Source organism: Nerophis ophidion, linkage group LG06 (assembly GCF_033978795.1).
Source record: "Nerophis ophidion isolate RoL-2023_Sa linkage group LG06, RoL_Noph_v1.0, whole genome shotgun sequence".
Classification (NCBI taxonomy): domain Eukaryota; kingdom Metazoa; phylum Chordata; class Actinopteri; order Syngnathiformes; family Syngnathidae; genus Nerophis; species Nerophis ophidion.
The window spans coordinates 70,830,581-70,858,453 of NC_084616.1; the positions used below are offsets into that span (position 1 = coordinate 70,830,581).

The 27,873-nt window shown below is 41.0% G+C and overlaps 1 protein-coding gene across 2 annotated transcripts in view; it reads right to left on the bottom strand.

The window, feature by feature from the left end:
• arhgef19 (Rho guanine nucleotide exchange factor (GEF) 19) overlaps nt 1–18,439 on the bottom strand; it is an 80,504-nt gene extending 62,065 nt beyond the window's left edge. For both annotated transcript variants that reach the window (XM_061904761.1, XM_061904760.1), the window contains exon 1: nt 18,174–18,439. The gene's annotated coding sequence lies outside the window, so the exon portion shown is untranslated. The remainder of the gene's footprint in view (nt 1–18,173) is intronic.
• Between the last annotated feature and the right edge of the window lie 9,434 nt (nt 18,440–27,873).

Here is a 27,873-nt window from a genome sequence, read left to right on the forward strand (position 1 = left end):
ACCTCCACCCCAGATCACACCTCAATCCAACCCACTTCTCCAAAGTGGGCTGGCTCAGGGTGGAGGACAGAGTAAAACAACTTGCACTGAGCCTAGTCTATAAAATCCGCTACACCTCCCTGATACCGAAGTACATGTCAAACTACTTCCTTAACGTAAATGACCGCCATAACCGCAACACCAGGGGGAGCTCCACAAACCACGTTAAAGCCAGATTCCGATCTAACAAAGGTCTTAACTCATTCTCTTTCTATGCCACATCAATGTGGAATGCACTCCCAACAGGTGTAAAAGTAAGTGCATCTCTATATTCCTTCAAAACCGCTCTAAAACAACACCTCCAGGCAACTTCAACACTTTACTAATACCCTCCTCCATTCACATCCCACCTCCCCGGATTATAAACAACTCAAATGTACTTCTAATGTATATACTTGTTCTTATGCTATGTGAACTCACTATGTTCTCTGCTGGCTGTACATATCCTACTAAGTAAGACCTACACTGTTTCAATGTCCACATTTCTCTGTTGATGCAATTGTTGATGACTGAAGTACTGATATCAACCAAAGCTCCTCATCCCATCGCCTGGATTGTAAATAATGTAAGTAATTCAATGTACATACTATGATGATTAACTTGTGTGATGACTGTATTATGCTGATAGTATATATTTGTACCATGAATTGATTAACGTGGACCCCGACTTAAACAAGTTGAAAAACTTATTGGGGTGTTACCATTTAGTGGTCAATTGTACGGAATATGTACTGAACTGTGTAATCTACTAATAAAAGTATCAATCAATCAATCCCCAACTCATATGGAAACAGGGTTTGTAGAACACAATCTGATGGATGGTTAATATCTAAGTTGGTCGAATTTAAAAATAGTTTTACCAGAGGAATAATGTAAGATGGAACTAAAATAATAGAAATTAACGCTTGAAGCGCAGTAAAAATGTGTGTTGGGAAGCTTTTTATTGGAGACATTGTAAGTCGTATTTGTGGTTCTATGGTTATTATCATACCCTGGGGGGTCTCGCTCTAGTTGCCAAAGTTTGAAATGTAATCCCTTAGGTCAGGGGGATCTAATTTTTTGCATTAAAGATGCTAAAAGCAGTTCAAAGTAGGTGAATAAATGCCAAAATATATTAACGCATTCACGTCTTAGTTTGTAGTTGCAGGTGACAAAGCAATTTAGTTGGGACTAGGGATGTAATGATATCAAACGCTCACGGTACAATATCATCACGAGAGGGTATAATTATGGTAGGGCTGGGCGATATACTCGATATATCGCAGGTTTGTCTCTATGCGATATAGAAAATGACTATATCGTGATATTGGAGTATACATTCTCACGCAGTTGCTTTTAGCTGCTGGCATTACACTACAGGCTCTTCTTCACCCTTTCTTCTCTCTCCTTCTCACAGACAGCAAGCGCACATTCTTACATACGTCAATTACGTATACGCCCTTGCGGAGCAGAGAGGTAGCAGCATGGGTAACGTTAGCTGTGATGCTAGCGGAGCCGTGCGAGTGGTAATACGAAAGAAAGAATGTGCCAATCTGGTTACAAATGAAGAAAGTATTAATTCCCAAGAAAAACAGCAGGGGGTCCATCGTCTGGCGGTGGTTCGGCTTCAAGTGGGAATATGTCGAACAGACAACCGTAATTTGTCAAGTGTGGGGCAAAAGCGTTGCTACAAAAAGTAGCACCGCTGCTAATATGTAGTATCATTTGAAAAGCCACCCGCTAGAGAATGAAGAGTGTTTACTCCGCATGTCAACATCTCAATTCAGTGCCACACCAACAAAATGCCAAGGCAAAATTTCCACATCAGCACCGTATGAAAAAAATAGTCAACAACAAAAGCAGATAATGTCCGCTGGAACCTCCCACATAACGAAGGACAAACCCTATTTGATGTTCTATTATGCAGCTCATTTTTATTAAAGAGTTATTGAAACATCTTGTGTGACATCATGCACAAAAGTGCACTTTATTTGTTTTAAACTATTGTAGTGGCGTTCTGTACAAAAAGTGCACTTTAATTTAGTGTTGTTTTGATTTGTTATGATATTATGATATTATCAGGACTCCTCTTCCTCCTATCCAGGAGATTGCAAAAAGCTGCTGCCTGACCAGGGCTCAGAAAATCTGCAAAGACTCCTCCCACCCCCACCAAGGACTGTTTTCACTGCTGGACTCTAGAAAGAGGTTCCGCAGCCTCCGTAACAGAACCTCCAGGTTCTGTAACAGCTTCTTCCCTCAGGCCGTAAGACTCTTGAACGCATCATAATTAAATTATCCACTCAACTCTCCCCAAAATGGATTAACTCGCTGGAGTAAAAAAGACAATATAACATACATCCATAAACCTGGATTAATATGCAAAAGTTCAATCTGTACAATAATCTATTTATTTGCACCTTATTGCTATTTTTTATCCTGCACTACCGAGAGCTAATGCAACAAAATTGTGTTCTTATTTGTACTGTAAAGTTCAAATTTGAATGACAATAAAAAGGAAGTCGAAGTCTATATGTCATCTTAGTGACATCATGCACAAAAGTGCACGAATTGCTTGTTTTGAAGTGTGAAGTGAATTATATAGCGCTTTTCTCAAGTGACTCAAAGCGCTTTACATAGTGAAACCCAATATCCAAGTTACAATTAAACCAGCGTGGGTGGCACTGGGAGCAGGTGGGTAAAGTGTCTTGCCCAAGGACACAAAGGCATTGACTAGGAAGGCGGAAGCGGGGATCGAACCTGCAACCCTCAAGTTGCTGGCACGGCCGCTCTACCAACCGAGCTATACCGCTCGGTTGGTAATAAGTAAATGGGGGTGGGGAAAGGTTTTTGTAGGGAGAAGAAATTTGGCGTGACAGCGCCCACATGTATATTTTTTGTACATGTATGGTTTTCCATCCATTTTCTACCGCTTATTCCCTTTCGGGGTCGCGGGGGTCGCTGGCGCTTATCTCAGCTACAATTGGGCGGAAGGCAGGGTACACCCTGGACAAGTTGCCACCTCATCGCAGGGCCAACACAGATAGACAGACAACATTCACACTCACATTCACACAATTTAGTGTTGCCAATCAACCTATCCCCAGGTGCATGTCTTTGGAAGTGGGAGGAAGCCGGAGTACCCGGAGGGAACCCACGCATTCACGGGGAGAACATGCAAACTCCACACAGCAAGATCCCGAGCCTGGATTTGAACCCGGGACTGCAGGACCTTCGTATTGTGAGGCAGACGCACTAACCCCTCTGCCACCGTGAAGCTCTATTGTATTGTTTTTTTAAAATAAAAAAATAATCAAAATTGCCTCCGCTTGCTTTGATTTTTCAGTGTGCGGCCCTCAGTGGAAAAAGTTTGGACACCCCTGGTGTATGTGGACGTGGCTATAATGTAACTTACAGATGTGTCCGCCATCCAGATGCTGTGTTCAAGCCCGCTCGGAAATCAGACAACCCACTGAGGACAATATTTGCTCTGGCATTAACAGCCAGACAGCCCGCAAACTGAACGTGACACAACATTTAGTCATCATCATGGCAGTCAGCCAACCTCGGTTGACTTTATTCAAAGTTCGACTTTCAGGTAGATGCTGATGAGTCACAAAAACCTCATTAGGCCGCCTGTTGAATGCGATACATGTGCTCATGAAGCCATGTCAACAAACCCACATTTTCCACATGAAGCCCTTACTTGTGGACCCCCCTCCCTGAACTTGGTCGCCCTATTAAACATCAGAGCAGCGCTGAGTGAGCCGTGTACAGTTTTTTAACGAGCGGCAGTGGTGCAACATACCCCGGACGTGCGCCTACCTGCCCCGCTGTGCTTACAGCGCCTTGCTTTGCACTGTAACCGTCACGTTGGTGCTGACTTTTCACACAGACGCTGCAAAAAAAAAAAGGCGACACGTGCAAGCAGCAACTTCTCCCTCACATGGAATATATTACTGAGGGGAAGAAGAAAAAAAAAAAAAGGGTGCATGCGTCTTAAGGCCGACACTATTTTTCTTTTAAAGAGTAAATAGTAAGAAATATTCTGTACATACATTGATCAGAGTTCCATTGCATTTACCGGCATTTAATGGAACTTTATATTGTTTTTGCTAATAATTATGTCATAATCAACTTTCTGTGGTGCATGTGCATCTTACAGGCACAAAACTGGGAAAAAAAAACAATCCAATTAATTTAAAGGCCTACTGAAACTAGATTTTCTTATTTAAACGGGGATAGCAGGTCCATTCTATGTGTCATATATTGCCATATTTTTGGGATTTAGCAGAGAACATCCACGATAAAGTTCGCAACTGTCGGTGCTAAGAGGGATGACAGGTCTGAATGACATCCATCCATCCATTTTTCTACCGGTTATTCCCTTTTTGGGGTTGCGGGGGGCGCTGGCGCCTATCTCAGCTACAATCGGGCGGAAGGCGGTGTACACCCTGGACAAGTCGCCACCTCATCGCAGGGCCAACACAGATAGACAGACAACATTCACACTCACATTCACACACTAGGGCCAATTTAGTGTTGCCAATCAACCTATCCCCAGGTGCATGTCTTTGGAGGTGGGAGGAAGCCGGAGTACCCGGAGGGAACCCACGCATTCACGGGGAGAACATGCAAACTCCACACAGAAAGATACCGAGCCTGGATTTGAACCCAAGACTGCAGGAACTTCGTAGTGTGAGGCAGACGCACTAACCCCTCTGCCACCGTGAAGCCCCCTACTGAAACTAGATTTTCTTATTTAAACGGGGATAGCAGGTCCATTCTATGTGTCATATATTGGCATATTTTTGGGATTTTGTAGAGAACATCCACGATAAAGTTCGCAACTGTCGGTGCTAAGAGGGATGACAGGTCTGAATGACATCCATCCATCCATTTTTCTACCGCTTATTCCCTTTTTGGGGTTGCGGGGGGCGCTGGCGCCTATCTCAGCTACAATCGGGCGGAAGGCGGTGTACACCCTGGACAAGTCGCCACCTCATCGCAGGGCCAACACAGATAGACAGACAACATTCACACTCACATTCACACACTAGGGCCAATTTAGTGTTGCCAATCAACCTATCCCCAGGTGCATGTCTTTGGAAGTGGGAGGAAGCCGGAGTACCCGGAGGGAACCCACGCAGTCACGGGGAGAACATGCAAACTCCACACAGAAAGATCCCGAGCCTGGATTTGAACCCAGGACTGCAGGACCTTCGTATTGTGAGGCAGACGCACTAACCCCTTCTGCCACCGTGAAGCCCGTCTGAATGACATATAATAAACAATTTCTCTTTTAAGCATAGGTTGCATCGTTAATTACCACTGTTGTAAAGTGTGCTGGATGCAAAAATTTGCTATGTTATTGAATATCCAACATTATTGTCTTTGAGGTTCCAAATGTGCTAGCTGAGTTCTGTAGGATTCCGCAAGGTCTGGTTTCTAAAGGAGGCCTTGTGATTACTCCATCTGGCTTTAAACGCTCCTTCGGTTAATAAAAATCTCCTGATGATTGAGGGAACCCCTCATGAAACAGTTCTGCAGAGATGAAATAGTCTTGGGATTTTTCCCACACATACATATTGCGCTCTACCACGGTATCGAGCACTATTCTCTGGATAATCCAATATATATATACATATAAATGATAAATGGGTTGTACTTGTATAGCGCTTTTCTACCTTCAAGGTACTCAAAGCGCTTTGACACTACTTCCACATTTACCCATTCACACACTGATGGAGGGAGCTGCCATGCAAGGTGCCAACCAGCACCCATCAGGAGCAAGGGTGAAGTGTCTTGCTCAGGACACAACGAGGTTGGTACTAGGTGGGATTTGAACGAGGGACCCTTGGGTTGCGCACGGCAACTCTCCCACTGCGCCACGCCGTCCCTAAATATATATATATATATATATATATATATATATAAGAAATACTGTAAAATATATACACCCCCCGCTCAACAAAAGAGGAGAAATATAAACTTAGAGTAAAATCTTAATTCAAAACATTTGTATGCTGGTACAGCACTTAGAACCTTTAGTATATAAATGATGGGGAATTAAATAATGAAATGGATTAAACAAAGAAATCAAACAAAGCTCCTGTATGATTCAGTTTAAGAGACCTGTTGAAGCTACAAGTGTTCACAAAGTACACGGGACAAGAATTAGGATGAACATCTTGAACCCTTCTGTCCCTTTTTTTATTGAGACAAAGATTATATACAGTATGTATTTAATATTTGTATGTTTATTATGGTATATTATCTATTATTTATTTGTTCACTGTTATGTTAAGAGTACAAGGAAATTGGATACAATTGCTATGGTATGAAAAAGGGTAGGATTAAATAAGCTCTGCTTCTTCCTACTCCTTTTCGGACGTGCTGAAATGAAACAACTGGAATTGTGTGATGCATTACATTGTATCGTGTGCATCTTCCACATAAACTGAAACAGAACTGAGTCAAATACATGGATATGCTCCAATAGTGAAGTGAATTAAATTTATATAGCGCTTTTCTCTAGTGACTCAAAGCGCTTTTACATAGTGAAACCCAATATCTAAAGGCCTACTGAAACCCACTACTACACAGTCTGATAGTTTATATATCAATGATGAAATCTTAACATTGCAACACATGCCAATACGGCCTTTGTAGTTTACTAAATTACAATTTTAAATTCCCAGCGGAGTTTTTTGTTGAAAATGTCACGTGTGCGTGACGTCCCGGGTTGTAGCAGACATATTAGCGCAGCACCGTTTTCGGCTAAAAGTCATCTCTTTTCATGGCAAAATTAAACAATATTCTGGACATCTGTGTTGCTGAATCTTTTGCAATTTGTTCAATTAATAATAGAGAAGTCAAAGTAGAAAGATGGAGGTGGGAAGTTTTAGCCTTTAGCCACACAAACACACGGTGATTCCTTGTTTAAAATTCCCGGGGGTGAAGCTTTGCTACGGATCAGAGCGGTCAGGCGAACATGGTTCCCGACCACTTGTCAACCGGCAGGTTTCGGTGAGAAAATTGTGGTAAAAAGTCGCCTCTTACCGGAGATCAGCTGAGCTTGCGCCGTCCATGCAGTTGCCGTCGACTTCCCTCAGAGACTGGCGTCAAGTCACCCGTGGACACACCCCTCCGTCTATCAGGTACTATTTATCTCACTAAAACACTAGCAACACAATAGAAAGATAAGGGATTTCCCATTATTAGTTCTTCTAGTCTTTCACTCTCACTTTTCTCATCCACAAATCTTTCATCCTCGCTCAAATTAATGGGGAAATTGTCGTTTCTTCAGTCCGAATAGCTCTTGCTGCTGGAGGCTCCCATTATAAACATCATCGTCTGCGACTTCCGGCAAAGGCAAGGCCTTTTTATTAGCGACCAAAAGTTTCGAACTTTATCAACGATTTTCTCTACTAAATCCTTTCAGCAAAAATATGGCAATATCGCGAAATGATCAAGTATGACACATAGAATGGACCTGCTATCCCCGTTTAAATAAAAAAATCTAATTTCAGTAGGCCTATAAGTTACATTTAAACCAGTGTTGGTGGCACTGGGAGCAGGTGGGTAAAGTGTCTTGCTCAAGGACACAACGGCAGTGACGAGGATCGCGGAAGCGGGGATCGAACCTGGAACCGTCAAGTTGCTGGCACGGCCACTCTACCCACCGAGCTCATACAGTCCCAATAGAGCACACACGAGAGCGGTGTACCTATCGGTGATGCAGATCACACTGCCGGTGGTGTGGCCCGGGTGTGTGTGTGTGTGGCGGGGACAGCAAAGTGCCGATAATGGGAGATGTCCCATAGAACAACAACCACAAGTTGGAAAGAGAGCAAAAGGCCCAAAGAAGACGGGAGAGAAGTTTTGCGATCATTTAAAAGTGAAAAAGACGGACATCTGGGGGGGAAATGTTTGCACTGTCAAGCAGAGCTAGCATTGATGATGCAACACGTCACCAGAAATCATCCCGCATATTTAAGAGCAGCAAACAAGCAGAAACAAGGTAAAAGTCTATTTTGGCAGCGACTGCATCTTATGCAGGTTGTTTAACTTGCATAACATGAGGGCATGTAAATACATGATAGCATGTTTAAGCTAACGAGTTGTTCCAAAAATCAAAGACCACTCCTCCGATGTAGAATGCATCTTTTGAAATGTGCATGTGTTCAATTATTGAGTACAATGTCACTGTCATGATCCATGATCACGTTTTTTGTTATTTTCTGTTAGTTCTGGACTCCCTTAGTTCCTGTTGTTGTGCACCCCTTGAGTTTGTTACCTTGGCTACTTATTTTTTTCACCTGTCTCTGATTGGTGTTCAGGAGGCTCACCTGTTCCCCGAGTACTAATCAGAGGTATTATTTAAGCCTGTATTTGCCTGTCAGTCGGCCTGGCTTCATTGTTTGCTTCTTACCACAGTTACGTGAGTATTCCTTGTCTTTTTGCTTATGCTAAGTGTTAGCATTTGCTTCGAGTGCGTTTGGCACATTTGTCCTTTGGCTTGTTTTTAGATTTTGGTACTTGTTTGACATTTAGAGAAGAAATTATGTTCCTACCTGCACGTCCTGTCCGGAGTGGTCCGTTTTCATCTCGGGGGAAGGAAACTCACAGTAAGCTGCGACCCCCCGCACGTAAGTCACACAATTTATCGTACTTTCTCAGAGTCTTTTTGTCTGGTTCTTTATTATCTATAACCTGGTTTTAGGCTACACTGGTCTTTTTGTTTGTTTGTTTGTTTTACTTTAAGTAATTTAGAGCATAGTGATGCTCTCATAGCAAAAGTACAATTTCAATATTATGTACATTTATGATGAGAAAAAAAAGGTCATTAGAAAATTCCTAGAGCCCAAAAAAAGTCTGCGGGCTATAGAGCGTTTTTCGTTCGGGCTCCAGTACTCTGGAATGCCCTCCCGGTAACAGTTCGAGATGCTACCTCAGTAGAAGCATTTAAGTCTCACCTTAAAACTCATCTGTATACTCTAGCCTTTAAATAGACCTCCTTTTTAGACCAGTTGATCTGCCGCTTCTTTACTTTCTCCTATGTCCCCCCCTCCCTTGTGGAGGGGGTCCGGTCCGATGACCATGGATGAAGTACTGGCTGTCCAGAGTCGAGACCCAGGATGGACTGCTCGTCGGGACCCAGGATGGACCGCTCGCCTGTATCGGTTGGGGACATCTCTACGCTGCTGATCCGCCTCCGCTTGAGATGGTCTCCTGTGGACGGGACTCTCGCTGCTGTCTTGGATCCGCTTGAACTGAACTCTTGCGGCTGTGTTGGAGCCACTATGGATTGAACTTTCACAGTATCATGTTAGACCCGCTCGACATCCATTGCTTTCGGTCCCCTAGGGGGGGGGGGTTGCCCACATCTGAGGTCCTCTCCAAGGTTTCTCATAGTCATCATTGTCACTGGCGTCCCACTGGATGTGAATTCTCCCTGCCCACTGGGTGTGAGTTTTCCTTGCCCTTTTGTGGGTTCTTCCGAGGATGTTGTAGTCGTAATGATTTGTGCAGTCCTTTGAGACATTTGTGATTTGGGGCTATATAAATAAACATTGATTGATCTTTGTTCATTTAAACTTTTTTCCCTAAAAGACGCATTGAGGCTAAATTTAAAAAAAAGGGAATTTTACTCAATTAAAGGAACAAATTGAACAATCCATAACTCCATCCATTCGTCCATTTTCTACCGCTTGTCCCTTTAGGTCGCGGGGGGTGCTGGAGCCTATCTCAGCTGCATTCGGGCGGAAGGCGGCGTACACCCTGGACAAGTCGCCACCTCATCGCAGGGCCAACACAGATAGACAGACAACATTCACACTCACATTCACACACTAGGGACAATTTTTTTTCTTTTTAGTGTTACCAATCAACCTCTCCCCAGGTGCATGTCTTTGGATCAATTACTCATTTGCTAAAATAATCCATAGCTGCAGCCCAAATGCCCAGGATATTGAACAGTGCGCTAATACTATTAGTATTGATGTTTTAAATCAACGTGTCAATTTATATGCCTGAAATGCCTAATTGAGGCCCAAAAATAATGACAGTATACTCGATTGTTTGAGTGCGAATGTGGCGAGGAACAATCGGATATGTTGAGCTACCCGAACAAAAAGGTGACAAAGCAAATGAGTGCAATATCTAGTAATATATCTTACTAATATTACTTTCTATAGATGTCAGATAATATCAGACTGCCGATGTTATCGGCCGATAAATGCCCAGTCACATAATATCTATAGCTTTTAACACACACACAAGAAAAAGCAAGGCATACTTAGTCAACAGCCATACAGGTCACACTGAGGGTGGCCGTACAAACAACTTCAACACTGTTACAAATATGCGCCACACTGTGAACCCGCACCAAACAAAAATGACAAACACATTTCGGGAGAACATCCGCACCGTAACACAACATAAACACAACAGAACAAATATGTCACATGTTGTTGTTGACGAACCCCAAGATGCAGAGAAGGCGGCAGGCATCGTGCAGGTAAACATGATTTAATTTAACACTGAAAAAAGAACAAACAAAAGGGTACAAACAAAAGGTGCGCACAAGGCGGAGAACAAACCTGGCTATGAACAAAAACTAGCACAAAGGCTAACTGTGGACTAGAAACACTTACTGTGACACAAAGGAACTATGACATGAGCAGAGTGAACAGAAGTAGACACAGCTACAACGATAAGTATTAATGAGATTGACAGGTAGTGGTGACAATAACCCAGCACTCACTGGAGGGGAAGGCAGCTTTAAATAGTATCTGGCTGATTCACACCAGGTGTGGCCAGGTATCAATCAGCCACAGCTGGGGAGACACAGCACTCAGGGAGACAAACAGGAAACGGAAAAAATAAGAGCGCTGACAGGAAACAAAGACAAACGCAGAGGAAAAACTAAAACACAACCGAACTGTCAGGGGCAAGCCTGACAAAATACCCAGAACCCCTTGCAGCACTAACTCTTCCAGGACGCTACAATATGATGTACATGAATGTATAATCGCCTCATGAACACAACAGAACAAATATGTCACATGTTGTTGTTGACGAACCCCAAGATGCAGAGAAGGCGGCAGGCATTGTGCAGGTAAACATGATTTAATTTAACACTGAAGAAAGAACAAACAAAAGGGTACAAACAAAAGGTGCGCACAACGCGGAGAGCAAACCTGGCTATGAACAAAAACTAGCACAAAGGCTAACTGTGGACTAGAAACACTTACTGTGACACAAAGGAACTATGACATGAGCAGAGTGAACAGAAGTAGACACAGCTACAACGATAAGTATTAATGACATTGACAGGTAGTGGTGACAATAACCCAGAACTGACTGGAGGGGAAGGCAGCTTTAAATAGTATCTGGCTGATTGACACCAGGTGTGGCCAGGTATCAATCAGCCACAGCTGGGGAGACACAGCACTCAGGGAGACAAACAGGAAACGGAAAAAATAAGAGCGCTGACAGGAAACAAAGACAAACGCAGAGGAAAAACTAAAACACAACCGAACTGTCAGGGGCAAGCCTGACAAAATACCCAGAACCCCTTGCAGCACTAACTCTTCCAGGACACTACAATATGATGTACATGAATGTATAATCGCCTCATGATATTTTTACCTAACTGACTAAGCATTCATCATGTTCTTTACTAACCGACCAATTGATCATTTGCTTTGAAGTCAAGGTGACAAGCAGATACTTAAAAATATCTTGTTACAGGATCAGACAACATTCAAGTTTAGCAGTCGTGCGATAGTACCCAGCACAGTTTTTTCTGTCAAAACTGAGAGGACAAATATATTTAGCAAAAAAGATACAATGTTTTATTGTCACACATTATTTCCAAGTTTTCGCAGGCCACTTTAAATGATATTGCGGGCCATGTCAAATAATATGGCGGGCCTCGTTAAATGATACGGAGTGCCATCTTAAATAATATGGCTGGCCTCGATGATATGGAGGAGAAAATACAAACCCAGTTTCCATATGAGTTGGGAAATTGTGTTAGATGTAAATATAAACAGAATACAATGATTTGCAAATCATTTTCAACCCATATTCAGTTGAATGCACTACAAAGACAACATATTTGATGTTCAAACTCATAAACTTTATTTTATTTTTGCAAATAATCATTAACTTTAGAATTGTATGCCAGCAACACGTGACAAAGAAGTTGGGAAAGGTAGCAAAAAATACTGATAAAGTTGAGGAATGCTCATCAAACACTTATTTGGAACATCCCAGAGGCGTGTAGGCTAATTGGGAACAGGTGGGTGCCATGATTGGGTATAAAAACAGCTTTGCAAAAAATGCTAAGTAATTCACAAACAAGGATGGGGCGAGGGTCAGCACTTTGTAAGCAAATTGTCGAACAGTTTTAGAACAACATTTCTCAACGAGCTATTGCAAGGAATTTAGGGATTTTACCATCTACGGTCCGTGAAATCATCAAAAGGTTCAGAGAATTTGGAGGAACAACTGCACGTAAGCGATGATATTGCGACCTTTGATCCCTCAGGTGGTAGTGCATCAAAAACCTACATCAGTGTGTAAAGGATATCACCACATGGGCTCAGGAACACTTCATAAAACCACTGTCAGTAACTACAGTTGGTCGCTACATCTGTAAGTGCAAGTTAAAGCTCTACTATGCAGTATAGCTCGGTTGGTAGAGTGGCCGTGCCAGCAACTTGAGGGTTGCAGGTTCGATTCCCGCTTCCGCCATCCTAGTCACTGCTGTTGTGTCCTTGGGCAAGACACTTTACCCACCTGCTCCCAGTGCCACCGACACTGGTTTAAATGTAACTTAGATATTGGGTTTCACTATGTAAAGCGCTTTTAGTCACTTGAGAAAAGCGCTATATAAATATAATTCACGTCACGTACTATGCAAAGCAAAGCCCATTTATCAACAACACCCAGAAACGAAGCCTGCTTCGCTGGGCCCGAGCTCATCTTAGATGGACTGATGCAAAGTGGAAAAATGTTCTTTGGTCTGACGAGTTCACATTTCAAATTATATTTGGAAACTGTGCACGTGGTGTCCTCCAGAACAAAGAGGAAAATAACCATTTGGATTGTTATAGGCGCAAAGTTCAAAAGCCAGCATCTGTGATGGTATGGGGGTGTGTTAGTGCCCAAGGCATGGGTAACTTACACATCTGTGAAGGCACCAATAATGCTGAATGGTCCATACAGGTTTTGAAGCAACAAATGTTGTCACCCAAGTAACGTTATGATGGACGCCCCTGCTTATTTCAGCAAGACATTGCCAAGCTATGTGTTACAACAGCGTGGCTTCGTAGTAAAAGAGTGCGGGTACTTTCCGGGCTCGCCTGCAGTCCAGACCTGTCTCTCATCGAAAATGTGTGGCGGATTATGAAGCGTAAAATACGACAAGACCCCGGTCTGTTAAAGCTGTACATAAAACAAGAATGGGAAAGAATTCCACTTTCAAAGCTTCAACAATTAGTTTCCTCAGTTCCCAAATGTTTATTGAGTGTTGTTAAAAGAAAAGGTGATGTAACACAGTGGTGAACATGCCCTTTCCCAACTACTTTGGCACATGTTGTAGCCATGAAATTCTAAGTTAATTATTATTTGCAAAAAACAGAAAATAAAGTTTATGAGTTTGAACATCAAATATGTTGTCTTTGTAGCATATTCAACTGAATATGGGTTGAAAAGGATTTGCAAATCATTGTATTCCGTTTATATTTACATCTAACACAATTTCCCAACTCATATGGAAAAGGGTTTTGTAAAATAACATACCTGGCCTCATTAAATGATATGGAGGGCCAAATTAAATAATATGGCGAGTCTTATTAAATGATATGGCGGGCCTGATTAACAATATGGAGGGGCAAATAAAATAACATAGCTGGCCTTATTAAATGATATGGAGGGCCAAATAAATAATATGACAGGCCACATTGATTAATATGGAGGGCCTCATTATATGATAAGGGCAGTCCTTATTAAATGATATGGTGGGCCAAATGAAATAATATGACAGGCCTTATTAAATGATATGGTGGGCCAAATGAAATAATATGACAGGCCTTATTAAATGATATGGTGGGCCAAATGAAATTATATGACAGGCCTCAATAAATGATATGGAGAGTCAAATGAAATAATATGGGCTTCACGGTGGCAGAGGGGTTAGTGCGTCTGCCTCACAATACGAAGGTCCTGCAGTCCTGGGTTCAAATCCAGGCTCGGGATCTTTCTGTGTGGAGTTTGCATGTTCTCCCCGTGAATGCGTGGGTTCCCTCCGGGTACTCCGGCTTCCTCCCACTTCCAAAGACATGCACCTGGGGATAGGTTGATTGGCAACACTAAATTGGCCCTAGTGTGTGAATGTGAGTGTGAATGTTGTCTGTCTATCTGTGTTGGCCCTGCGATGAGGTGGCGACTTGTCCAGGGTGTACCCCGCCTTCCGCCCGATTGTAGCTGAGATAGGCGCCAGCGCCCTCCGCGACCCCGAAAGGGAATAAGCGGTAGAAAATGGATGGATGGATGAAATAATATAGCAGGCCACATTGAATGATGTGTAGGGCCTCATTAAACAATAAGGGGGGCCCTTATTAAATTTAATGGAGGGCCATATTAAATAAATGGACAAACGGTAGAAAATGGATGGATGGATGGATGGATGGATGAATGGATGGATGAATGGATGCATGGATGGATGGATGGAGGGCCAAGTCAAATAATATGTCGGACCACTTAAATGATGTGGAGGGCCAAATTAAATAATATGGAGGGGCAAATAAAATAACATGGCTGTCCTCTTTAAATGATATGGAGTTTGCCAAATTAAATAATATGGCTGGCCATATTTAATTGATATGGAGGGCCTCTTTAAATGATAAGAGTGGGCCTTATTAAATGATATGGAAGGCTAAATTAAATAGTATGGAGGGTCTTATTAAATCATATGGAGGGCCAAATTCAATTATATGGCGCGCCACATTAAATGATTTGGAGGGCCAAGTTAAATAATATGGCAGGCCTCATTAAATGATATATAGGGCCAAATGAATTGCTATGACGGGCCTTGTTAAATAATATGGTGGGCCAAATTAAAAATATGGCAGGCCACATTAAATGATATGAAGGGCTAAATATGAAAGGAAACCAAATGAGCTCAAATATAGCTACAAATGAGGCATAATGATGCAATATGTACATACAGCTAGCCTAAATAGCATGTTAGCATCGATTAGCTTGCAGTCGCGCAGTGACCAAATATGTCTGATTAACACTCCACACAAGTCAATAACGTCAACAAAACTCCCCTTTGTGCATTCATGCACAACGTTAAAAGTTTGGTGGACAAAACGAGACAGAAAAAGAAGTGGCATAAAACACGAAAGCCGGAGAACATTAAACGTGTAAACAAACTACGGTGAGTTCAAGGACCAGCAAAATTAGTAGGACAAAACGTTGCTCGCCAAATACTCGAATCAGTGAAGCATGTTTAAAACAAACAGTGTGCTTTATAAAAATTAGGGATGTTTGTGTCATGTTTGTCCTCCTACAGAAACTATATTAAAACAAAAAATATATTTTTTATATTTTATTTCCCCTCATCTTTTTTCATTTTTCATTCATTTTTGAAAAAGCTCCAGAGAGCCTTTAGGGCGGCTCTAGAGCCGCGGGTTGCCGACCCCCGAACTATACTAAGTCTTTCGATGCTTGGAATCTGCGATTTTGCCTGATACACTAGTTACTATGGTCATCTAATTAGTTACTATGGTCATCTAATTAGTTACTATGGTCATCTAATTAGTTACTATGGTCATCTAATTAGTTACTACAGTAATCTAATTAGTTACTATGGTCATCTATTTAGTTACTGTAGTAATCGAATTAGTTACTACGGTCATCTATTTAGTTACTATAGTAATCTAATTAGTTACTATGGTCATCTATTTAGTTACTATAGTAATCTAATTAGTTACTATGGTCATCTAATTAGTTACTATGGTCATCTAATTAGTTACTATGGTCATCTAATTAGTTACTACAGTAATCTAATTAGTTACTATGGTCATCTATTTAGTTACTGTAGTAATCGAATTAGTTACTACGGTCATCTATTTAGTTACTATAGTAATCTAATTAGTTACTATGGTCATCTATTTAGTTACTATAGTAATCTAATTAGTTACTATGGTCATCTCATTAGTTACTATGGTCATCTAATTAGTTACTATGGTCATCTAATTAGTTACTACAGTAATCTAATTAGTTACTATGGTCATCTATTTAGTTACTACAGTAATCTAATTAGTTACTATGGTCATCTATTTAGTTACTATAGTAATCTAATTAGTTACTATGGTCATCTATTTAGTTACTATAGTAATCTAATTAGTTACTATGGTCATTTAATTAGTTACTACAGTAATCTAATTAGTTACTATGGTCATCTAATTAGTTACTATGGTCATCCAATTAGTTACTATAGTAATCTAATTAGTTTCTATGGTCATCTAATTAGTTACTATGGTCATCTAATTAGTTACTACGGTCATCTAATTAGTTACTATGGTCATCTAGTTAGTTACTATAGTAATCTAAATAGTTACTATGGTCATCTAATTAGTTACTATGGTCATCTAATTAGTTACTATAGTAATCTAATTTGTTACTATGGTCATCTATTTAGTTACTATAGTAATCTAAATAGTTACTATGGTCATCTAATTAGTTACTATGGTCATCTAATTAGTTACTATAGTAATCAAATTAGTTACTATGGTCATCTAATTAGTTACTATGGTCATCTATTTAGTTACTATAGTAATCTAATTAGTTACTATGGTCATCTATTTAGCTACTATAGTAATCTAATTAGTTACTATGGCAATCTAATTAGTTACTATAGTAATCTAATTAGTTACTATGGTCATCTAATTAGTTACTATAGTAATCTAATTAGTTACTATGGTCATCTATTTAGTTACTATAGTAATCTAATTAGTTACTATGGTCATCTATTTAGTTACTATAGTAATCTAATTAGTTACTATGGTCATCTAATTAGTTACTACAGTAATCTAATTAGTTACTATGGTCATCTATTTAGTTACTACAGTAATCTAATTAGTTACTAGGGTCATCTATTTAGTTACTATAGTAATCTAATTAGTTACTATGGTCATCTAATTAGTTACTATAGTAATCTAATTAGTTACTATGGTCATCTAATTATTTACTATTGTGATCTAATTAGTTACTATGGTCATATAATTAGTTACTATAGTAATCTAATTAGTTACTATGGTCATCTAAGTCACAGCAGCTCAGACGAGGTACCAAGCAGTGTGGGTGGGGAGTGTTTCCACAGAGTGTTTGCAGGGTTTGAAATGTGGGTGACGAGGAAGGAGATTTTTACAACAAAGTTCTAAAGCTTAGTGATATATCACATATATCAGATTGTAGGTGGGGTTTTTTATTTTTACCCCTCGCGTTCATATTTTGCTGTGTTTGTTGCTTTTTGTTGTGTTTCGCTTGATTGTAAAATATGTGGATGGAGGGGGGGTGACGTTCATATGTTGTCAATATTCAGTGTTTTATCACTCATATTTAATATTGTAAATCCCGCATTCTTTATTTTCATGTACATTCTGGGTGTCTCTTCCGGTAAAAAAATTAAAAATTGCATTCCGTTTTTTAAGACGGTCCGTCATAACCTTTTTAGCATTCCTTCAGACATTATTGTGAGGTTTTGTATTAGTGTTCCTAAAAATAGACATATACCGGCCCACAGACACATTTTTTTCTCTAAATTTAGCTCCCGAGTCAAAATAATTGCCCAGACCTAAGCTAGAGGTTTAGCTGAGCCATGATTTTATGGCAGTTTTAGAATTTAAGGTCTGTATGACTGGAACGCCACAAAAGTGTGCTGACTGTCCTGTCTGTGGATCCAGTCAAGGCAGAGTTGCAGTAAACATCCTTCCACCCTTTGGCAAGCTGCAGAACAAGTAGCTCGCCGTGACAGCCCTGCCAGGGAGGCTCATGCAACCGTTTGTGCAGCTGCAGCACATTAACCAGAGAGCTAATGTTGTGGGATGAGTGTCTCCGATGCACGTGTTCGATACCTCATTGACGTGCGCGGCCCAGGGCGTGCTGGATGGAGACCAGTAGCGACAGTGTGGAGGTCCACGCCAGTGAAGGCTCGGCCTGAAGAGCTCTGTTATCCATTCTGGGAGTGTGTTCCTCACAGGTTCTTCTTTTTTCTTCCAACTTGTCCTCCTCTGGAAAAACACCAGAAAACAGAGGTTGATAACCAGCCAGCTACTCACAATGCACATCTGACTGTCTAACGAAGCTTCCTTCCTCCTCACTCCTTTCCCCCTTCTTCACTCCCTCCCTCTCTCTCTCTCTCTCTCTCTCTCTCTCTACTGTTGTCCTCTCATTCTCCTCCCCCTCTCCCACCCACCCTCCCACTGTGGTTAAAGTGTCTCACTGCAGCACCTGCACACATTTTACTCAGGTGCAGCACACATTTGCATACATGCTGTCTATTCCATTCATCCACAGCAGAGCTGGGCAAATATTTTGACTCGGGTGGCCATATTGAGAGAAAAAATGTGTGTATAAATCAGGGGTCACCAGGTAGCCCGTAAGGATCAGATTAGTCGCCCGCTGGCCTGTTCTAAAAATAGCTCAAATAGCAGCACTTACCAGTGAGCTGCCTCTATTTTAAAAATTGTATTCATTTACTAGCAAGCTGGTCTCGCTTTGCTCGACATTTTTAATTCTAAGAGAGACAAAACTCAAATAGAATTAGAAAATCCAAGAAAATATTTGAAAGACTTGGTCTTCACTTGTTTAAATAAATTCATTTATTTTTTTACTTTGCTTCTTATAACTTTCAGAAAGACAATTTTAGAGAAAAAATACAACCTTAAAAATGATTTTGGTATTTTTAAACACATATATCTTTTTATCTTTTAAATTCCTTCCTCTTTTTTCCTGACAATTTAAATCAATGTTCAAGTATTTTTTTTTATTATTGTAAAGAATAGTAAATACATTTTAATTTAATTCTTCATTTTAGCTTCTGTTTTTTCGACGAAGAATATTTGTGAAATATTTCTTCAAATTTATCATAATTAAATTTCAAAAAAATTATTCAGGCAAGTCTAGAACATCTGTAGAATCAAATTTAAATCTTATTTCAAAGTCTTTTGAATTTCTTTTAAATCTTTTGTTCTGGAAAATCTAGAAGAAATAATGATTTGTCTTGTTAGAAATATAGCTTGGTCCAATTTGTTATATATTCTAACAAAGTGCATATTGGATTTTAACTTATTTCAAACATGTCATCAAAATTCTAAAATTAATCTTAATCAGGAAAAATTACTAATGATGTTCCATAAATTCTTTTTTTTTTTTTTTTTTCAAAAAGATTCAAATTAACTAGTTTTTCTTTTCATTTTTTTCGGTTGAATTTTGAATTTTAAAGGGTCGAAATTGAAGATAAACTATGTTTCAAAATTGTATTTTCATTTTTTTCGTGTTTTCTCCTCTTTTAAACCATTCAATTAAGTGTTTTTTTCATCATTTATTCTCTACAAAAAACCTTCCGTAAAAGGAAAAAAAATGTACGACGCAATGACTGACAGAAATACCCATTATATATATATATATATATTATATATATATATATATATATATATAATAAATAGATTTATTTATTAAATGTAAATTGAGCAAATTGGCTATTTCTGGCAATTTATTTAAGTGTGTATCAAACTGGTAGCCCTTCGCATTAATCAGTACCCAAGAAATTATAGTCGGCAACGTTGTTGTTGAGTGTCGGTGCTGTCTAGAGTTCGGCAGAGAAACCGTGTAATACTATTCCATATCAGTGGGTGGCAGCAGCTAATTGCTTTGTAAATGTCGTATACAGCGGGAGGCAGTGTGCAGGTAAAAAGGTGTCTAATGCTTAAACAAAAAATAAAGAAAAGGTCAGTGCCTTTAAAAAAAAGGCATTGAAGCTTAGGGAAGGCTATGCAGAACGAAACTAAAACGGAACTGGCTACAAAGTAAACAAAAACAGAATGCTGGACGACAGCAAAGACTTACTCTGGAGCAAAGATGGCATCTACAATGTACGTCCGAACATGACATGACAATCGACAATGTCCCCACGAAGAAGGATAAAAACAAACTAAATATTGCTCAAAGGAAGATATGAAAATGCTATAGGAAAATACAAAAAAAAGAGAAAAAGCCACCAAAATAGGAGCGCAAGACAAGAACTAAAACACTACACACACGAAAACAGCAAAAAAAAAGTCTAAATAAGTCACAGTGTGATGTGACAGGTGGTGACAGTACACCTACTTTGAGACAAGAGCTATATTGACGCATATTTGGTTATTTATGCTTTAAAGTCGTATCCAGCAATTGCGACAACGACTTTTTATTGTCAACTGAGTTTCGTTTTTTAATGATTTCTGCTGCTGGTGAGCCTCTGCATTTTTTCCATCGCAAAAAATGTGCCTTGGCTCAGAAAAGGTTGAAAAACACTGATATAGGGGACGGCGTGGTGCATTTGGGAGAGTGGCCGTGCCAGCAACCTGAGGGTTCCTGGTTCGATCCCCAGCTTCTACCAACCTAGTCACGTCCGTTGTGTCCTTGAGCAAGCTATTTCACCCTTGCTCCTGATGGGTCGCGGTTAGAGCCTTGCATGGCAGCTCCCGCCATCAGTGTGTGAATGTGTGTGTGAATGGGTGAATGTGGAAATGAGTACCCTGAAGGTAGAAAAGCGCTATACACTGCAAAAAGTCAGTGTTCAAAAACCAGAAAAAAATATACAAAAATGAGGGCTATTTTATTTGAACTAAGCAAAATTATCTGCCAATAGAACAAGAAAATTTGGCTTGTCGAGACTTTCCGAAATAAGTAAAATCAGCTAACTTCAATGAACCCCAAAATACCTTAAAATAAGTATATTCTCACTAATAACAAGTGCACTTTTCTTGGTAGAAAAAAAAGAGTCCTTTAGGCTGAATATGTTGAAAAATGTTCTTAAATTAAGTAAATGCTTATCCTGACATGATGATATGAACTCGGCATTACATTTCTTGAAATCAGCAAACTTATACTAAAAACTAATTTATTGTTCCTAATGGAAAGGCAACAAGGCAACCGCTTGTTACTCTCTGGGTATCCTAGCGACCCAGGTAAATCATATGGTCTAAAGATGCATTTTTCCATCGATAACATGACATCATCGCGTCAAGCGCTTATTTTTTCAGTCAACTAGTGCACATATATACAGCCCGGTCCGCGGCCAAAAATGTTTTAATTGTTATTTTGAAGAATTTATCTGACTGTGCATGAACTATTTCTGTTCAAAATTGTTAGAAATGTCACATGTTAAATGTTAAAATATAAACTGTCAGTTTACTGTACTGTGCCAACTGTACTGCTATATGAGTACGTATGTTGTATTGTTTCATTGAAAATAAAACAGCAAAGTCCATTTGGCTGTCATCTGTTTTAATTATGAGACAAAATTGTGTCAAAGTCATTATTTTTTTTCATGCTTGAAATAAGAAATTATTACTTTAAAAAAGTAGTTTTATACTCGTGAGTGTTGATGACACAGCTTTGCAACAGTTGATATTCTAGTTTCAAGCATGTTTTACTCAATATAGGTCTTAAAATCTCAGCAACAAGCTGTAATATCTGTAATATCTGAGATAATTTAGGACCAAACCCCTTAAAACAAGTGAAAAATTCAAACATAAAATCTGCTTAGCGAGAATAATTATCTTATCAGACAGAAAATAAGCAAATATCACCCTTATTTGAGATATTTAATCTTACTTACATTTCAGCTTTTGCAGTGTACAAGTACAACCCATTGGTTATACTTGTACAAGTTATACTTGTACCCCCAACCCCGCCCACCTTACCGACGCACGGGGTAGTCAGGTTGTATCATGGATGCAAAGGATTCTGGGTATTTGTTGTGTTGTGTTTATGTTGTGTTACTGTGAGGATGTTCTCCCGAAATGTGTCATTCCTATTTGGTGTGGCTTCACAGCGTGGCGCATATTACTAAGAGTGTAAAAATTGTTTATATCACAACCATTAGTGTACTCTGTGTCACCCAGTATGCCTTGCAGTCGTGTGCGTGTGTCTGCGGAAGCCACACACAACATGTTGCTGGACAGACAAGCAGATCGTACATGCTGTAGAAGGCGACAAAGCCAATGACTTCATTGCACGCCCTAATACTTATTATCTGGGTGACTGCCGGTAGTCATTCTAGAGAAAGTTGGCGTCTCTTATTGTCTTCTTCGCTTTGTGACACGGGTCCTAAATGGCTCTTTGAATGGTAAAGAATACCGATCCCAGAACCATGTATAACAAATATTTCCGAATGGTATAACCGCCACCCGCCCGAATCTAATTAAAATCTATTTTTTTGTCTAGTCACCCGCCCGACCCGCAGTTTATCCGCACTCCGCGTATGAGACCGCAAACCGCGCATCTCTAATATGTACACATTTAGCTGTAAAGTACAGTATGTGTGTTTGGGCCTTTTATTTTATTTTAATTTTTTTCAAGAACACTAATACCAAAAGTCACAACATCTGATAGAATACTGAAAAAGTTATGACAAACCACCACAAAAAAAAAAAAATACGGAATGGAATTTTACAGTTTTTTACTGAATGGGACACCCAAAATGTACAGTAAAACAAAGAAAGTGGGATTTACACTATTAACTATGAACAATAAAACACTGAATATTGACAACAAATAAACATCGCTCCTCGATAGACATCTTTTACAATCAAGCAAAACACGACATAAATGTAAAAAAAAGAGGTTAATAAACACCTACAATATTATATATTATTACTTTTATGCAGATATTTGTTGTAAAAATGTGCTTCTGCAACTGTTCCTGACACACGCGTTTGGAGGCTGTCTGCTCTGAAAACAAACCCCGCCCACTCTGCTTTGTTCCTCGTCTGACGTAGATTATCGTAACGACGCATATAACTTAGATTTAGACAAATTTAGGGAAATTGTTTCACACAGTAGCTCAGCTACAAAGGATGGAAAGGATAAACACTAATAACTCTTACAATATTTAAAAGTGCGGATTTCAACCATTGAAATACTTTTTGTCGGAGCCTAAATGTGTCACACCCCGGTGAGGGATGTCTTGTCTTGGTTTCTTTTGTCTTGTGAATAGCATGTTTTACTTTGAAAAGTACCTCCTCTCGTTTCAGATCACTTGCCCCTCCTTTTGTGTCATCAGCCTGATTGTTCCTCATGTGTCTTATAAGCCCACGCCTCCCCTTGTTCTGTGCCAGATTGTCTCAAGTTCCCGTGCCTCTCTTGCATCCATATCCATCTCACGTTTATATTCCTTGATCCTGAATTCCTTTGTTGCTGTTTTGAGTTTGACTTTTCTCCTCCTCAGCAGAGTGATTTTTTGTTATTTAGTTTTTTCAGCCGAAGTGGTGAGTTATAATTTTTTCCTACGATTCTTTCTTTCCTTTTTTTTGAGGGATTTTTTGTAAACTTTTATTAGATTAGAGTGAGTGTAGAATTTTTTATAGCCATAGTTTCTTCCTCCTGTTAGAGCGTTTTGTGTTAATAAGTTTTATAGCAGATATGGCGCAAATTATAGTTTGTCTTTGTTTTTGTGTTTTCCTCCTTTCAGGAGTGATTCTCGGTTGTTCCTTTTTTTTGGAACCTTTTTCGCCGACCGTTTTGTTATTGTAGATATTGTATTACCCTGACTCTGGAAGTGAAAGAAAACCGTCAAAATGAAAGCCTGACGGAATTATCCCAACTTTGCATCTGAGTCCAATCCTTTTGTCCAAGCCTGACAAAATTGTTACGATTGCTGGGCATGGTGGTGAGGGTGGTGCTCTTTCAGGATGCAGATTGGGCTTGTACACAGCGTACAGGTAAGAAATACTGATTTATTAAACTAAAAATAGGTTAAGAACAAAAACACTGGTGGTAGGTAGAAAAGACAAATTAAAAGCGCTAGCATGGAAGCTAGGGAACTAAACACAGGAATAGCATGGAAGCTAACAAGTACCAAAGTCGGAAGATAGCGTTGTCACTTGTTGTGGGAAACAAGGCTAGGATGTGAGAACGAGTCACAGAAAATGCAGGCTTAAATAAGGATGGTAATCAACAAACAGGTGAGAGACCGGAAAAAAACAAATTAAAACAAAAAATATGTTTTTTTCCCCCTCATCATTTCCATCTTTCATATATTTAAAAAAAAATCCAGAGTGCCACTAGGGCGGCGCTAAACACAACTCCTGACCAGACCTGGGCAAATTAAGGCCCCGGGGCCACATGCGGCCGGTTAAGCTTTTCAATTCCCAAACATTTTTTTAATAGATTTTCTGTAGAAAGTAGTCAGTGTTGAGCACATAAACACTGCACATAATTAGGTATCGATGCTGCGTGTGCATCCTGTGAGAGTCTGAGTGCTCCCAGCAGCCAGCTGGTGACCGCAGTACATACCTGTGCTCGCTGACATGTACCAACTCCCTCTTCCTGCGGGCCATGGCGGAGGAACGCGCGGCAGTCACTCATGAAGGTATAGCCCACGCTCAGGGAAAGGCGGGGAGCGGAGGAGGGGGGGAACTGTTACGGACGAGCGGTCGAAGTGAAGAAAGAGTGGAGGATAAAAGGCAGGAGTTGCTCAAGGCCATGGACGCTGGTGAGGAGGGAGAGGAAGAGGGAAATCATTAACCAGCACCTGTCTGTCACCCTAGACCAGTGGTTGTCAAACCTCTTTCCAAAACGTGCCACCTCAGACAAAAAATGTCTCTCCAAGTCCCATCGTTGCGGCCAACATTAAATTACCGTAGTGTAGAACAGTGTTTTCCAACCACCGTGCCGCGGCACACTAGTGTACCGTGAGATATTGGCTGGTGTGCCGTGGGAGATGTCGTCATTTCATCTAATTAGGTGAAAAATATTTTTAGCAAACCAGGAATTAGAATCCGCAAATGATGTGTCGTTGTTGAGTGTCGATGCTGGCTAAAGCTCGGCAGTGTAACCGTGTAATACTCTTCCATAATAAAACAAGGTGACTCGGTAAAAAATCTGGGTGTTATCTTCGACCCAACTCTCTCCTTTGAGTCACACATTAAAAGCGTTACTAAAACGGCCTTCTTTCATCTCCGGAATATCGCTAAAATTCGCTCCATTTTGTCCACTAAAGACGCCGAGATCATTATCCATGCGTTTGTTACGCCTCGTCTCGATTACTGTAACGTATTATTTTCGGGTCTCCCCATGTCTAGCATTAAAAGATTACAGTTGGTACAAAATGCGACTGCTAGACTTTTGACAAGAACAAGAAAGTTTGATCATATTACGCCTGTACTGGCTCACCTGCACTGGCTTCCTGTGCACTTAAGATGTGACTTTAAGGTTTTACTACTTACATATAAAATACTACACGGTCTAGCTCCAGCCTATCTTGCCGATTGTATTGTACCATATGTCCCGGCAAGAAATCTGAGTTCAAAAGACTCCGGCTTATTAGTGATTCCTAGAGCCCAAAAAAAGTCTGCGGGCTATAGAGCGTTTTCCGTTCGGGCTGCAGTACTCTGGAATGCCCTCCCGGTAACAGTTCGAGATGCCACCTCAGTAGAAGCATTTATGTCTCACCATAAAACTCATCTGTATACTCTAGCCTTTAAATAGACCTCCTTTTTAGAACAGTTGATCTGCCGCTTCTTTTCTTTTTCTCCTATGTCCCCCTCTCCCTTGTGGAGGGGGTCCGGTCCGATGACCATGGATGAAGTACTGGCTGTCCAGAGTCGTGACCCAGGATGGACCGCTCGTCGGGACCCAGGATGGACCACTCGCCTGTATCGGTTGGGGACATCTCTACGCTGCTGATCCGCCTCCGCTTGAGATGGTTTCCTGTGGACGGGACTCTCGCTGCTGTCTTGGATCCGCTTTGAACTGAACTCTCGCGGCTGTGTTGGAGCCACTATGGATTGAACTTTCACAGTATCATGTTAGACCCGCTCGACATCCATTGCTTTCGGTCCCCTAAGGTTTCTCATAGTCAGCATTGTCACTGGCGTCCCACTAGATGTGAATTCTCCCTGCCCACTGGGTGTGAGTTTTCCTTGCCCTTTTGTGGGTTCTTCCGAGGATGTTGTAGTCGTAATGATTTGTGCAGTCCTTTGAGACATTTGTTATTTGAGGCTATATAAATAAACATTGATTGATTGATTGATTGATTCCATATCAGTAGGTGGCAGCAGGTAGCTAATAGCTTTGTGGATGTCGGGAACATGGCCCTGTGATGAGGTGGCGACTTGTCCAGGGTGTACCCCGTCTTCTGCTCGATTGCAGCTGAGATAGGCTCCAGCACTCCCCGCGACCCCAATCCAATCCAATCCTCTTTATTTATATAGCACATGTAAACAACAAGAACGTTTCCAAAGTGCTGCACAGCCATGTTAAAAACAATATTAAAAAACAATATTATGCTCCACCAATGACTGAATAAAAACAAAAAATATAAAACCAATATTAAAACAATATAAAAATAAATATGATTAAAAACAATTTTAAAGGGTAAAATCAATTAAAACAGAAAAATAGAAATCAAAACGTATAAAAACACAGAGGACAACAGAGGACCACACAACTCACATAGTGTTAAAAGCCAAAGAATAAAAGTGGGTCTTAAGACGAGACTTAAAACACTCCACTGTGGGAGCAGTTTGAACATGGAGGGGCGGAGTGTTCCAGAGCTTAGGGCCGACCACAGAGAAGGCCCTGTCTCCCCTGGTCTTAAGTCTGGTCTTGGGCACCACGAGCTGGAGCTGGCTCTCGCACCACAGAACACGCGCATGAGTGTAAATTTGGATGAGGTCCGAGATATATTGAGGTGCCAGTCCATGTAAAGATTTTAAAACAAATAGCAATGCCATCCATCCATCCATCTTCTTCCGCTTATCCGAGGTCGGGTCGCGGGGGCAACAGCCTAAGCAGGGAAACCCAGACTTCCCTCTCCCCAGCCACTTCGTCTAGCTCTTCCCGGGGTATCCCGAGGCGTTCCCAGGCCAGCCGGGAGACAAAGTCTTCCCAACGTGTCCTGGGTCTTCCCCGTGGCCTCCTACCGGTTGGACGTGCCCTAAACACCTCCCTAGGGAGGCGTTCGGGTGGCATCCTGACCAGATGCCCGAACCACCTCATCTGGCTCCTCTCGATGTGGAGGAGCAGCGGCTTTACTTTGAGTTCCTCCCGGATGGCAGAGCTTCTCACCCTATCTCTAAGGGAGAGCCCCGCCACACGGCGGAGGAAACTCATTTTGGCCGCTTGTACCCGTGATCTTATCTTTGGTCATGACCCAAAGCTCATGACCATAGGTGAGGATGGGAATGTAGATCGGCCGGTAAATTGAGAGCTTTGCCTTCCGGCTCAGCTCCTTCTTCACCACAACGGATCGGTACAACCTCCGCATTACTGAAGACGCCGCACCGATCCGCCTGTCGATCTCACGATCCACTCTTCCCTCACTCGTGAACAAGACTCCTAGGTACTTGAACTCCTCCACTTGGGACAGGGTCTCCTCCCCAACCCAGAGATGGCATTCCACCCTTTTTTGGGCGAGAACCATGGACTCGGACTTGGAGGTGCGGATTCTCATTCCGGTCGCTTCACACTCGGCTGCGAACCGATCCAGTGAGAGCTGAAGATCCCGGTCAGATGAAGCCATCAGGACCACATCATCTGCAAAAAGCAGAGACCTAATCCTGCGGT